Source organism: Panthera tigris, chromosome B2, assembly GCF_018350195.1.
Source record: "Panthera tigris isolate Pti1 chromosome B2, P.tigris_Pti1_mat1.1, whole genome shotgun sequence".
Lineage (NCBI taxonomy): Eukaryota > Metazoa > Chordata > Mammalia > Carnivora > Felidae > Panthera > Panthera tigris.
Window position 1 is genome coordinate 26,358,948 of NC_056664.1, and position 14,958 is coordinate 26,373,905.

A 14,958-nucleotide genomic window follows, 5' to 3' on the forward strand; every position below is an offset into this window, starting at 1 on the left:
CCTCCCTGTCTTTGCCAGGATGTAGGTCACAAGTCTAGTCTCTGAGCCTGTAGGCTATCATGACTGTTCCCACCTTACCTGGTTTTCATCAGTTAACTCCATTCCCATGTGTACAACCAGGCCCCTCCTTCCAGCCAAAGGGCACAGAGAGAATTATGAGGTAGTCAAACAAACATTTGAGTTGAAACCAGACATTCAAGCACACCAGTGTCAGAGAAAATTGTATCTGTCAAAAAGAGAGAAACTGAGAATATGGCAATAGTTACCCAGAGCCAGCAAGGTGCAACTCCCGTTTTGCCATAATGTGATTATCTATTATAAGTTATGTTAATTAACAACAATAATAATGGCTGATATAAATAGCACTGGAAAATACCCTGTAGTAGCTATTGAGTTAATGCAAACAAATACTGCTTATTTTAAGGTTTCCCCTCCCTCTAAAACTACTGTATAAGGTTTAATAGTTTGAAAAAGTTACATCTTTTTCATACTTCGAATACTTAAATGTTTTCTGTACTAGTCTGATATTTTTCTCATTACAACATTGAACATCTGCACAAAGGGTTGACCTGACAGTTAAAGAACAAACAAAAAAGAGCTTGGATCCAACACAGAGACCACAGGAAGCTAAGAACATCTCCTGAGGAATAGTTATGTGAGGTCAGTACTCTAAATTGTTACACCAAAAGTTGGGCTGAATATTTACAGTTAAAAATGAAATTGCCACCAATTGAGATGATTTTTGTTGCCTTTTCAATAAACTGGGTTAAGCCATATGAAATTACCAATATTCAACCATTTTCAATGGTTTTGTATGGCTCAATATAAAATTTAGTTTCAAGATTTTAGGGGGTTTTGTATGGCTCAATATTCAGTCATTTTGAATGGTTTTGTATGGCTCAACATAAAATTTAGTTTCAAGATTTCATGGGGTTTTGTGTGGCTCAACATAAAATTTAGTTTCAAGATTTTAGGCACTTGCTATTATGTTCATTCATTTAATAATTTGTCCAGCTTTAATTCGGTATGCTGTGGTGTGCCACGGGCAGGCCTGCCACTGCCCTGAGAACAAGCTAGGCACATAGAACACAGAAGTATGTAACTGTTGAGCCTCATAGAATTTTAATAGGGCTGCAGGCCTTTGAGCCCTAAAGTGGTTCCTCCCCAGCTTAGAATATAATAAGTAGTAGCCTGTGCCTCTGGGTTCCTCCAGATCTGGTGTTCTTACCCCAAGTAAGCTATATTGACAGACAAACTACAGGGACCTCTGAGAGGCTGTTCCTATTCCTACTTTGTTATATTTAGGTCTTACATGAATTCATGCATCTTTTTTTTCTTAGTGTATTTGAAGCCCTGTCATTGGGTTCATACTCCTTTAAGAAAGATTGTGATTTTTTTTTATGAAGTCGTCTGCTCATCATTTTGAAATATCTGTCTTTATTCCTGGTAATATTCCTTGTTTTGAATTTGACTTTGTTTGATATTAATTAGCCACTCAGTTTTCTTATGGTTAATGTTTGTATTGTGTATCTAAGAATGTTTATTGTTGAGTTTAATACACATTGATAGCCTAATCTGTTTATTTAGAGGTTAGACTCCTAGAAATCTTGGTTATTTTGAAAATAGCTTTTGTTTTTAGAAAAAACTTTCTGAGTCATTAAAATAAGTGTTGTATGTCCTAAGCCCTTAGTCCATGGCAACGACCCTCACTTCTTCTGCTTACTTCTATTCCTTACTGGGCTCCCTGCTTCTACCCTTGCTCTTTATACTGTCTTCAGTATAGTGATCAGTGACTCTTTAAGTCAGGTCATGTCATCCTCGTTCCAAAACCCTCCAGTGGCTTCTAATCTTACTCAGAAAAAGCCAAAGGCCTTACTGTGGTCTGCTAAAGCCTTTCAGGAAATAGTTCCTGCTACTTCTTTGACCTTATTTTCTACTACTTTTCCCCTGCAGGCCTCAGCCACACTGGCCTCCTTGCTGTTCTTTGCATACATTGTGTACATCCTCAGCTCAGGGCCTTTGCACTTCCTTTCCTCACTTGCTGGGTCATTCTACCTCAGATAGCCAAATGGTTTGTTCTCTCTCTTCCTTAGTGTCATCTTCAGATCATGCCTGAATTGTATTTTAAGTATCAGTACCCTCCTTCTTATTTCCTTTACTTTGCTTTATTTTTCTCTCTACTACTTTTCATTACCTGACATGTGCATTTGTTGATTGTCCATCTTCTTTGTTAATTAAGAGTGTTAAACTTTCTAAGTTTAGGGACTTTGTTGATGTTTCCTGCTGGGATCCCTACTGCCTGGAATACTGTCTGACACATGGTGGGTGTGCAATAAATATTTGTTTAATAAATGAATGAATGCATACTAGTACTATTTGTACTTACAATAAGGTTTCCAAATGACAACATTCATATATATAGCGTTCAAGTGCGTAATATTTCTAATCTGCTGTGAGTTGGAATATCATTTATTATATAGTTTGGGATTTTTTTTACCCTTCAATCTTTTGGAACTCCTTAATTCTCAGACTGTCCACTTTTTTTTCCCCCACAAATATTTCCTGAATCTGCTCTGTACTATTTCTAGGTACTGCTAAAAAGTAGTTAACAGGCAAATAAGAGTCCTGTTGTTAAGGAGTTTATACTTGAATGAAGGAGACTGAAATAAATGAAGGCAATTTCCCCAAATGATAAATACCATGAAAAGAATTATAGGAATAGAAAGTAAATTGGGTTTGTGGCTGGGGTACTGCATTAGTTTGTTGGATAAGACCTTTTGAGGAGCTATCACAGGAACTGAAAATGGAGAGAAGGAGCCAGCAGCCTGGAGGAGGTGTTAGGGAGGGGGCAGTGAGTAGAGCAGGTAGAAGGGAGGGAGAGAGGGGAGCCAGGCAGGAAGTAAGTAGAGGATGGATTGGGTTGGATTTTGTAGGCCATAGTGTCAACTGTACCTTATATTCCAGTTGAAATGGAAGCCAATGGAATGATATCTGATTTACATTTTATAAAAGATCGCTAGCTGCTTGTGAGTTGTTGTGTCAGGGAGTTAATTTATTTTGGGCTCCCAGTAAGTTCTCTAATAGAGAGATTTCAGCATAATACTTAATTTTTATTTCCATCCGTAAAACTGGCATTTTTTTATTTAATGGGTTTTAGGAAAATCTCAATTATTAAATACATAACACCATATATTGTGGATATGAAAGTTAAAAACACAAAGTAAATTGAATTAAATATTTAATCTAAATATTTAGGGGCACCTGGGTGGCTTAGTCACTTAAGCATCTGACTTCAACTCAAGTCATGATCTCACAGCTCGTGAGTTTGAGCTCCACATCGGGCTCTGTGCTGACAGCTTGGAGTCTGGAGCCTGCTTCGGATTCTATGTCTCCCTCTCTGTCTGTCTTTCCCTGGCTTGTGCTCTCTCTCTCTGTCTCTCTCTCTCTCTCTCTCTCTCTCAAAAATGAACATTAAAAAAATTTAAAAAAATATTTAGATTAATTTAAATCTAAATATTTATAAATCTAAATAAATAAACAATATTGGATTATGAAGTCTTTTATATGTTATAGGAAGTTGCATTTTCAAATTACATTTCTGAATATTTAAAATATTCCAGTTAACTCTCAAATGAATAGATTGTTAGAAATTAGAGATTTAACTTTATGAAATAGGTAGGATCTTTTATTCTTTCCCTAGGGTAGCAGTGGCAAATGTTTGCCTCACCTGAATTATCAGCTTGATGAGTGGCTCTTTTCTGTGTCTTCCCATTCTAACTGGGAGTGGTCTTAGGGATGGGCTAGAGGCATCATATAGACTAGTAGAATTTTACTAGTTTGCTAGTTTATTCTGTTGTTTGTATTTCGGACAACAAAAAGTACACAATGCTTAGTTTTTCTTAAACTTGATGAAAAGTCTAATGTGGTATAGAAGTTATTCTGCTGTGGTACAGAGTTATAACAGTTCTAGTATTTTCCACTTTCACAAGGTCAATCATAGTTTTCTGATTCTGTAAAATACCTTGTATCAGTAAAATAATATAAAATTTTTTTTAAGTTTATTTATTTATTTTGAGAGAGACAGAGACAGTGTGAGTGGGGGGAGGGACAGGGAGCAAGGGAGAGAATCCTTCTGCTAGCACAGAGACTGACATGGGGCCTGAACTCACGAAACTGGGAGATCATGACCTGAGCCGAAACCAAGAGTCGGATGCCTAACTGAGCCACCTAGGCACCCCTAAAATAAAATTTTATTTGTAGCTCCATGTGTCTTTCTTGCTCACTTCCCTCATTCTTTATGTTTCCAATCCAGTGATTTCTGGGGCCTGATTAAAAATTGATGTAACCTTGGACCTTCTAGTCCTTGAAGAGTCCTAGCATGCTTTCATATTGTAGAAAAGAAAAATACACAGATTGACAGCTGTGTCACTGAAGGAGAAACAAAGTGTATTAGTTAATAGCAAGGCCCTCAAAGCATCTCTGGGAATTTTGGATATATTTATTTCACTTCCTAACAACTATTTTTTCCTGTCATGAGGCAGGCAGTGATGAGACACCTGTTAACAAGACAGCCCCCTTTCCAGGAAACATACAATCCCTTAGGAATTACATATATTTGTACATGTATACATTACAAATATATGTATGAATCCAGATTTCTCATCATGGTCAAGGAAATTAACCCTCCAGCACTTGGTGCAAGTTCTGCATTCTTGGTTCCTTCTTTTATCAGCTAGTCTCAAGCTCAGCTTCTGGTGGCTGTTTAAACTCCACATACTTGCTATGGAGTGATGAGCCTGTGGGGTGATAGACATTATTTCCTTGGTATAGGTGGGGGGGGGGACAAGAATGATTGTTTGGTGTCTCCCCAATGGTGGATGACAGCTGAGGTTTGAGCCCAGAACTTCTGACTCTAAAGCTCATGTCTTTCCACTGATACCCTTGTTGTTTCTTAATAATGAGTTCTTGAGGAAGTGAATGAAAGACCAAAACAAATCTGCCTTTGAGCCCTGCAGACCAAGAAGCGATGAAGAGTAGGATTATTTCTTTAGGGAGCATTTTTCCTTTGCCATCCCTGCCTTGTTGCAGACCCTTTTATCAAAGGTGCCATTGTTTTTCTCACAATGCTGTTTATTTCATAGTAGCACCTAGAAGTAGGAAGTTTTGAAAATTAAAGCCATATTGTTAGAGGATTTCAAGGAAAGGAGACCCTTTGATTGGCACTGAGGAAAATGTCCTATGACAGTGTCCTGAGCATGTCTCACTTTTTGATGTGCTCACAGCAGGGCCTGAGTTTCTCAAGCTGTGGTGCTTGCCCACGAAGGCAAATGGTACAGAAACAGGGAGGCCTTTTTGCTGGAAACATAGTCATTTTTATAGACGTGCCCATTGACGTGGTCAGGTTTAGCAACTTAACTCAAGACCACACAGGGAGCTGGAGAAACAGCTGGCAAAAGAGCATCTGCCTTCCAGCCAAATGGTCTTTTCCTAAAACTATCTACCTTCCTCAGGAAACTAGTCTTTTAATAGAAGCCTTGCCTCCACCAAGAACCTGGGCTGGAAGATGAATAGAGCCATCTTGAGAGCTTCCTATCCATTCAGTGTTTCCACTGGGCAAGTTGTATGGCCTTGAATCACAGAGATGATTCAGAAGCACAGAGCACGCTGACGTGAGGGTGCAGCTGTGCATAGTGCACCTCCCAGTAAAATCAGTAATGGAGAGTAGTGGTTATAATGTGTGTGTGAGTTTGCTAATAGCTGAGTTTTATTGGTTCTCCATTGAAAAGATCACTGAAAGAGTGAGGAAGTTGTCTCTCCAAAGAGGGGTGTGGGACTGCTGCTATACCCAGTTCACCTCATTGATCCCATTCACTTAATTAAAAGTCTCAAATTGTCACTGTTTTTGTCTGTCTGTCTGTTTGTTTGTTTGTTTTGGTAGATATCCATTTAGAGTCAAGTTTTAGATAATTCTCATCATTAGGATTGTCATGGCTATTGTCTAATGTACTCTAGCTGCTAGGCTATTTTAAGATAAAGGTATACTTTGGACATAATCTGATTTTATAAAAATTTGAGCACCATAAGAGTCTCCTTGGGAATTCTTTTGGTTGTCACAATTTGATGTCAAACAGAGTCATAAAGATTGGCATTCTGCAACTTTCCTCTTGTTGACAGAGTATACCTTGTTTAACTTTTTTCTCTGATTTTTAGATGATGTCTCTGAGCACCTATTGCCACCTTGCTGACAGTTAAGACAGTGCCCTGTTAGAAGTTAAGTTTGCTATTCTGAATTTCCCAGACCTAGGCAAGAGGTAAATAAACCACAGGCAAGCCTGCTGTGTGATCTACAGGTACTGTGAATTTATTTTGGATTCAACACTTAGTGTAGGCATCAAACACTGTTGAAAAGACATAAGAACAATTATAGAGGCCCACTATGATAAATTTTCAGGTGTGGATTCCGTGCTTAGCCCTGTGAATTTTTTTTAAGTGCTTCTGAGTGGAGTTGTGCCTTGTGACCTACACTGTTACTAAATTTTGGTAAGTGTAAATTCTTTTTGGTCCTGGTATCAAAAGTAAAATATGTAGTATCCAATTCAAAGTTTGTTCATAGCACAAGGTGTTTATTCATGCAGTGAGGGAAATAAACCACCAGGTGGCTCAAGTATATAGCATCTGCACTTCTTAGTCCTGGATAATTATACTTAAGTTTTGCAGTTGCTTTCCACTTTTAACAAAAACCATTGTGAGCATTGATTTTTTTCACATAGTCTTAGAATGTTAAAACAGAAGTTTGCCTTTTTGAATTGTGTCACTGACTAGGATTTGCAAGTTTTGGACCCAAACACTATGTTTTGCTAAATATATAGAAAACTTGAACATTATTTTTTTTTGGCAGAAGTGAGTGTCCGTAAATTGTCATCTTAGAATGTTATGATAATTTATTTATCTGTTTATTTTGACATATACTTTCCACAGTTGCAAAAAAAAATTTAAAAGTTATGTTATTAAGTCACTAATTAATAGATATGTTGTTAAATTTCACTTTTGAAATTTAAACTGTTAGCCTGGTTTATATTGTCTTATTTTATGCTTGCATTCTTTAGAAAAATGAAGAGATACAATACCTAAAAAATCAACACATAGTTTTTGTGGACTTATTATTGCCCAAGAGGAATTAAAGAAACCAATTTTGTTACATGATAAGAAAGGTTGCTATGTAGGTTCCTACCAGCATAGACAAAAAAAGATTTAAAATGCCAGAATATTTGCTTTATTTTAGAATGTATGTATAATAAAATTAAAGTAAAATTAACCCTTGGGATTCTGCCTTTTTGGCAGACCGAGACACATCTTAATTTTGGTTCTCTTTATTTTTTAATCACAGATTTCCTGGAGTTATGACTTTTTTTCTGATAAGTTTAAGGCATATGAGAGCATAAAACACTTGTTTAAAAATTTTCTGTTTTCTGTTTATCTAGGTCTTTTACTTGAGAATTTTTGGACAGTCATTAGGACTATCACTTTTATTATAAAATTCGAAAAGGGAAAAGGTGAAATTCAGAACAGGGTTTTTTTTTTTTTTTCTTTGTGTTAATTCTGGTTACAACTTTTGCTGGAGAAAAGATAAAAAAGGTTTTTAAAAAACTTGTATTAAAACTACCGTGATTTTATTTGTTGTTGTTAATTTCATGTAAGTGTAATGATCTCAGAAAGAAAACCAGAATTTTTATTGATATTATTAAGCATGTTTTTGTGTCATTTTAGTGAAGGCTGATAATTCCAAAGACACTTTTTAAAAAAAGCAGAATAGCATTTATTTAACACTGCTCTACTCTAACTGCTCAGAGGCAGTGTTACGGTGTCTGAAAGTCTTGATATATGTTCTGTTGACTAATAAATATGTTCTGTTAACTAATAATAAAAATACTAATTTTCCCCCTTGTATACACGGTTAGCTGTGTGGTAATCAAGAATCTTAAACAATGCCATCTTTGTTAGGATATTAGTTTTTGTTAAAGAAATTGATGTGGTTTAAAAAAACTATCAATGAAACAAAAAGACCAAATAACCCCCAAAGAAATCTTATACTGCACTCAATAGACTTATTTTTTAAACTATTGTTGTTTGGGGGACAATGATATGTGAAATAGTTTAAATCAAATTATTAATTATGTTAATTACAAGTAAATACTTTCACTGTAAGAGAAAAAAATAAAAAAATAATAAAACTATCAATGTATGTGAACGGTATAGAGGAAGCTGCATGTATGTTTCCTCCTCCGCCATGATTAGGAAAATAAAACAAAAAAAAAGCGTGTGTGTGTGTGTGTGTATGTGTGTATAGCACTTTTTTTTTTTTTTAATGTTTATTTATTTTTGAGAGAGAGACAGAGCACAAGCAGGGGAGGGACAGAGACAGAGGGAGAAACAGAATCTGAAGCAGGCTCCAGGCTCCGAGCTGTCAGCACAGACCCGACACGGGGCTGGAACTCCAAAGTTGCAAGATCATGACCTGAGCTGAAGTCAGATGCTTAACCGACTGAGCCACCCAGGCGCCCCATGTGTGTGTAGAACTTTTTAATCCTACTTATTTTTTATTTATGCTGGTGGCTTGGTATAAAAGTGGAATCTTTTTTGTCATAATGATAAATTAGAAGTGTGTAAAGCAAGTTGATTGATAAGTAAGGAAGTAAAATTGGTAGAAAATGCTTAAAGATATCATTTAGTGTTATAATCCTTTTAGATATATTTATTTATTGGGTTTAAACAACTGTATATGTGTATCCCAGGAGGAATAGACCTTTAAGAATTGTGAAGCATATTTCCCCTAACTTTATTTTTCATATTTCTTTATAAGCTTTCAAAAATTTTTGCATTGTATTTTAATACCCTTCCTCCTGCTTTAAAATTCTAAATTCTTTTTAATTAGTTCTACTGTGTATGTTGCTTCAGAAATGACAATAAATTTAAAAATTTAGCTTTGATATGAAAAGAACTTAAGTATAGAATACAAAACTGCCTTGATCAATTGGTGCCTCTCCTCATATACACGTAGTCCAAACTGCTGACAAAGCTGAGATTAAGTCAGGATTTCCTGAGGTTTGGGAACTACCTAGCTTGACTTGCATCATGTTGAATTGAGAAAGACAGGTAATATTTATATGTCATTTTTTAAAAAGCACTTTCACTAAGCTTTCACTGTTTCAGGGATCGATGTGGCTGTTGCCTGTGAGTTTGGTGCTTTTACAGTCTTAAAATGAAATTCATGGTTAACACATCTTAACTACCACACATTAAAAAAAAAATCTATATACTGTTTTTAGTGCAGCTAAAAAGAGAAAGTAATTTGTAAGGAGAATTTGTGTTTCTGTATATAAAGGTGTAGATGCTGTTGCATCAGAACATTTGGTGAAGCACTCAGATGTGTGCACCTCAGCTCGAATCCCAGATGTGATGGCTGCAAATCCAAACTGTGACACCAGTGAAGGGCAGTGGCACCTCTGCAACACTAGCGGCCATGCTGTTGGTATCCTTGTTTTTTGAAATAGACCAATTTGGGTAAATTTGGAATAAAATAGCAGTTTTCCTTAACACATACTCTTTAATACATACTTTGTGTCTGTGTAAAAACGTAGTTAGGATCTGTGCTCAGATAATTAGAAAACAGGTTTGTTGTTGTTGTTGTTGTTGTTGTTGTTGTTGTTGTTGTTGTTTTTAAATGCACAGGAATACCCAGCAGGACTTTTGAAAACTGAGAGGGAAGGACAGTCTTTGGCTGTAGGACTGTTCCAGGTATTGCAGTACTGCCAGCATTCCTGGTCTCCATCCCCTAAGCCAGCAACATCCCTCAATGATTCTGTTAATCAGAATGTTGCCATAAATTTCTAGCCCCCTTCCTTCCTTTTTTTCATACTTGAAGACAAGTTTTATTTTGGGAGAGTTTCTAACTGTTAAAGCTGTAAGCAAGTTCCATTCTCCATAGCAGTTCTAGAGACCTAGTAGTTTCAGAGATCCCAGTGTTCAAAAGTATTTCAAAATTAATAACAAAAACAAACCCATACCAAAAGGAAAGAACTTTTGGATTGGTTTGGAATGGACAGCCATTGATTTCAGTCCACTAGGGCTATGGGAACATTGGCTGTGAGAGCCAGTGGTAAAGACGTAGCAAATTACTTGGTCATGTTCATTCAATAACGCTGTTAAGAACTTTCTTTGTCAGGCAGTGTCAGGGTGAATGACACTTGTTTTCCTTCCTGAGAGAGCTCAGTCTGGTGTGTGAGAAGACACATATATATGCTGTGTAAGGGAAAGTGAGGTAATTTGATCACAGACAGGATCCAGAAAAAAGTCCTGTATAGAGCATTTCAAAAATAAGCTGTTTTCCTCTACCTTTACATTCTCTCTTGTATTGTGTTAGGCCCTTAGGATAATGGCCAAGAGGACACTGTCATCAGGAAGCACTGGGTGGGAATTCTAGCTGTGCCCCTTATAAGAAGTGACACCTTGAACAGAAACTTAACTTGTCTAAGCATGGCTTTCTCCCCCTGTAGAATGAAGATAATGAGATTACCTACATAATAAGACAACTGTAAGAATTAAACAAGAAATGCTGTGTAAAGACAGCACAATTATCAATAATGAGTGTATAAAAGGTTGTCTTTTAGTATTTTTTTTTAACATAAGGGAAAAAAAACAGGCAATAAATTGGGTTGGTGTTACTCTATTACAAACTATGTTTGGTCTTTTATTACAAACATTAAAAAAAAAATTCCTGTGGCTTGTAATATCAGATTTTCATTCCATACTTGATCTTTTTTTCTTCCCTCCTGGTTATTTTTTTAGGAACAAAATATAAAAATAAAAAAAAAACATTTGTACTTTTAGTAAAAGTGGCAAGTTGAATGTTTTCAGTTGGGTGAGTTGCCTTCCTGAGTGACCTTAGTGACCTCACCTCTGTCTTGAACCTGAGGAGAAAGGAGATAGCAGTACTGAGAGGATTTAGGATGAGAAAGAAATCTGTTGAAATATGAAGAAAAGTTATTGAAATCTATAAAAGGTTTATGTTTGATTATGCAAGTTATCCTTTCATCTCACTGAGTTCCATCATTTAAAGAGAGAACTACTATATGTGTCATTAACCTGGTAGTCATGGAATCCATTAGTTATCTTGGTCACAGAAAATTTGAGCAGAATTGATCTTTGTGTTGTAGTGGTTGGTACTTGTAGACCTAAACCATCAGTTATGTAGTAGAATATCAAAGCCATTCCCTATAACCAGTGGGATACAGACTGAGAAATAATTATTTTCAGATGTGAAAGTATGTTTCCAATCCTCCAGAGAGGTGTACTAGTTTCATATTCTGTAAATGCCATCCAAGTATGTTCTGGAAGTGTATTCAGAACTATAAAGCAGGAGATTATGAACTGCAGAGTGAGCAGAGTCATGTAGAGCAATGGCTGCATTCTTGGCTTCTAAATACTGTGTATTCTTGGGTCCCATGGAGATCTATTTAGTTAGGATTTTTAAGGTGAGGCCTGGGGTCTTTGCTTCCCAGTTGATTCTGACAAATCATATAGATTTGGGAATCATCATTATGGATTGGAAAATTAACCCTCCAAACATAAATCAGCCTGCATTTCTTGTTGTCCGTTTGCTATCTCTACTTGGATGTTCTCCCTAAATCTCAAAATCAACACAGGTTAAAAAAACATCTACACTCCTGACTTCTGCATCTCCCCTCACCCCCCACCCCTGCCTCTTCCTCACCATTAACTTCAACTCCCAGTTGTTATTAGCTTGATTTGTCTCCCTGTTACCCAGGCCTAAAATACCAGTTCCTTTTGAATGGTTTTCTGTTCCTTCCCCACCCCCTGCTTTTTCCTTTTTATTAACTCTCACCTGGAATTTTGCAGTCTCACTGACTGTACTGCATTCAGTCTTCCCCACAAGTTTTTATCAATATGAGGTCCATTTTCTTCTGTGCTGATACTGTGAATTAACCTAAATGCTTTAGCCTAGCATTCTAGCCTTTCCACAGATATCACAGTTTTATCCCTTATGTGTATCACAAGTTTGGCCATAGTGGATGATTGACTGTTCTTTTACCCTGCTTCACCTTTCTCGTGTACCCACATTATTGCTTGTGGGAATGGTGTCCTCTTACGTTGGGTCTCACTCTGTTGCTTTCCCACTGTTCATCATGACCCAGCTCAAGTATTAGGTATGGAGGAAGGCTTCCTGATCCCTCCTTTAACAGATGTGCTCTTGGCTGCCTCTGATTCCTCTGCAGCATGTTACAGTTCCTTAATTATTGGCTTATCTTAGTATTGACATTAAACTCCTTGACAACTGAGGCTTACTCATCTTGATACCCCTGCAGCACTAAGTAAAGAACCTCAGTCATTGTAGATGAGGGAATAATAAGTATTTGTCGAATTCTTTAGAATTGAGGTTACCTGGAAAATATCTCACTACTGCAAAGAATAGGAATTAAAACCTCTAACTACCTTTTCCTACCTCAGTAATGAACCCAATCCATATCAAAATGGAACATTTTATTTTGGAACTCAAGGAGGAGGTTGGTTGGAAAGCTAAAATCACTTCTATTTGACCATTGATGAATTTAACTAAATTGGACTTTGTGTCTAAGGAGAGAGCTCTGAGTATTTACGGAAGATAATAAAATCCATATTCCAGTTGTGTGCAGTGCAGGAGCCCTTGTGCACCCAAATTACCTCCTTACTTTAAGTCCTCCCTCTTCTGTGGAAATGGATGTGTTTCTTCTAGGGATGTGGCCAGCTGTCAGCCTGAAGAGAAAAGAAAGAGCTTGAGTGTATAGGTAGTTAATTTGTCAGTTATTAATTGGTCTGGATTAGAGTGCTATTTTTGTCCCTTCTAAACTGGAAGCTCTGCAAGGGGCCTGGAGACTTCACTGCTCTGCTTTCCTGGGCAGATTACTTGTGAGTATTGTTTTCTAGTGTTTTAGAGGAAAGAATTGAGTTCAGTGATTCTGAAATGAAAGTGTTGGTTTAAATCTGTAATTTTCTGCTCTTTAGTAATTGACTATATTGGAAACATTTTTAAGGGACAGTCCCTTTGAATAAAACAATTTCAGCTTGAAAACCATTACTAGTTCCCTCCTAATATGGATGCCATTTTATGTTATCTATTACAATGAAAGAAAGATAGATAAAAGTCACAGCCCAGATTTTAAACCTTCACTGTTTTATTTGCTTGACATGCCACTTAAGCAAGAGCTTCTTAACTTCATTTTAAACCTTTATGTTCTCTTCTGAAAAATGGGAATAGTGGGGGTACTATTTCCATCGGCGTGTGGGTTGATTAAATGGAATGATGGATAGCAAACACTTAGCACTGTATCTCTCATGGTATGGGTGTTTTCTACTTGGAAGACTGTGAGGCATTTTTGTGCTCCTTCCATTTTGTGTTTTGTCTAAGAGCTTGGTACCTCTCCAAGGAGTAGCTTAGGTCTAGTTGGATGAAAGTCAATCTTGTGATTGTGACTAATGGGGCCACAGGTAAATCAAATCTAGAGAACTGTGAATGCTTGTTAAGTGGTGAATGAAAGAATGAAACTTGTTTCCTAAGCATGTTATAGGACTTGGTAGTCTCTGTGACTTTGTCCCAAACCACGAGGGTGGAGCTGAAGCAGAATCTGATGGTCTATGTAAAGGTCTGTCCTTGGACTGAGTCAGGAATGCTTTACCAACTGGAGGCACCTTCTCTCCTGAGTGCAGAAAGGACCAACCAACCAAAACCAACTTATTTACTGTTTCTTTTGTGAATCTGACTTGAATTCTGATTGAGATGAAGAACATCTCAGGTCTTAAATAATACCATTACAAAATCAGTAAAGAAGACACACTATATAGGATAACCTAAAGAGGAAGAATCCTTTAGGATATTTTAGTGATCTGGCAAAGTTTTAAAAACATTGTTTCTAAACATACAGTATCATGAATGGTTAATAGTAGACTTCACTTTTAGTTGAAAGTATCACATTTGTCACATACATAACATTATATATAGATAGATATACGTGTATATCTATTTATTTGTGAAATGTGGCAAATACCTAAGTAAAGAATTTTTTTCAGGTTCCCATTTACTTTAGAGTATTAGTACATGGCAACTAGTGATTTAAGTCCTACACTTTGGTTAGTCAGATCTTGATAAGTAAATCTACGTAGGTGGTTTGTGGTTTCTAGTCCTTGCTTGACAGAATGGATTTTTTTTTCCTTTAAATTAGTGAACAAAATTAAACAATGGTCTTCAGCGTACTTTAGAGTAAATGCTTAAAGGCAGCTGGAGGGGACACCAAATATAGAGCTAAAGTTTTTCTAGAGTGTTTATTATAGGAAGGCTAGCTAGCACTTTGTTTCTGTGGAAGTAACTCTTGGGGGTTGTTGCAGATCCCCACCATCCAAGTTGTTCCAGATATTCAGATGTTTTAATGGAAATCTTTAAACAGTGTCCTTGGCCTTATTCTGGGAATCAGCTAAACTGAATAGGTAGACTTATGCCAGGATTTAATTAGCACTTTTGGTATTTTTAAGGAGTAGGCTCAATCCTACATTGCAATAACATAAACGTGATTTTTGAAGTCCTATGCAAATAATATTCTAATAACATGGTACATTAAAACATCACAACAGTGCCTGTACATTTTAAAAATGAACACCTTTCACTTTCCTATTTCTCTTAAAGTTTTTGTCCATAGGGTACTTGATTTTTCATAGTAAAATACCTTGGTTCTCAGTTCTAGTTTGGCTGCATTAGAACCACAGTGGCAGCTTCGATATTGGTAGCTTTGGGGATTTGAAGCCTAGGCAACTTTGAGAATTCTTTGTAAGGATATAACACTGTATTTAATAGAATAAAGTTTGAAGAAATATGTAGTAATTATTTTTTGACAGATATTTACTAAATATATC

At 36.6% G+C, this 14,958-nt stretch overlaps 1 protein-coding gene and 1 long non-coding RNA gene across 4 annotated transcripts in view; both read left to right on the forward strand.

Moving 5' to 3' along the window:
- Nucleotides 1-14,958, forward strand: part of GMDS (GDP-mannose 4,6-dehydratase) — a 622,466-nt gene that overhangs the window by 59,618 nt on the left and 547,890 nt on the right. The window lies entirely within an intron of this gene.
- On the forward strand, nucleotides 543-6,798 carry LOC122238573. The gene is made up of 3 exons (XR_006217529.1): nucleotides 543-660; nucleotides 2,258-2,321; nucleotides 6,452-6,798. It is a non-coding gene; the product is annotated as an uncharacterized LOC122238573 (long non-coding RNA).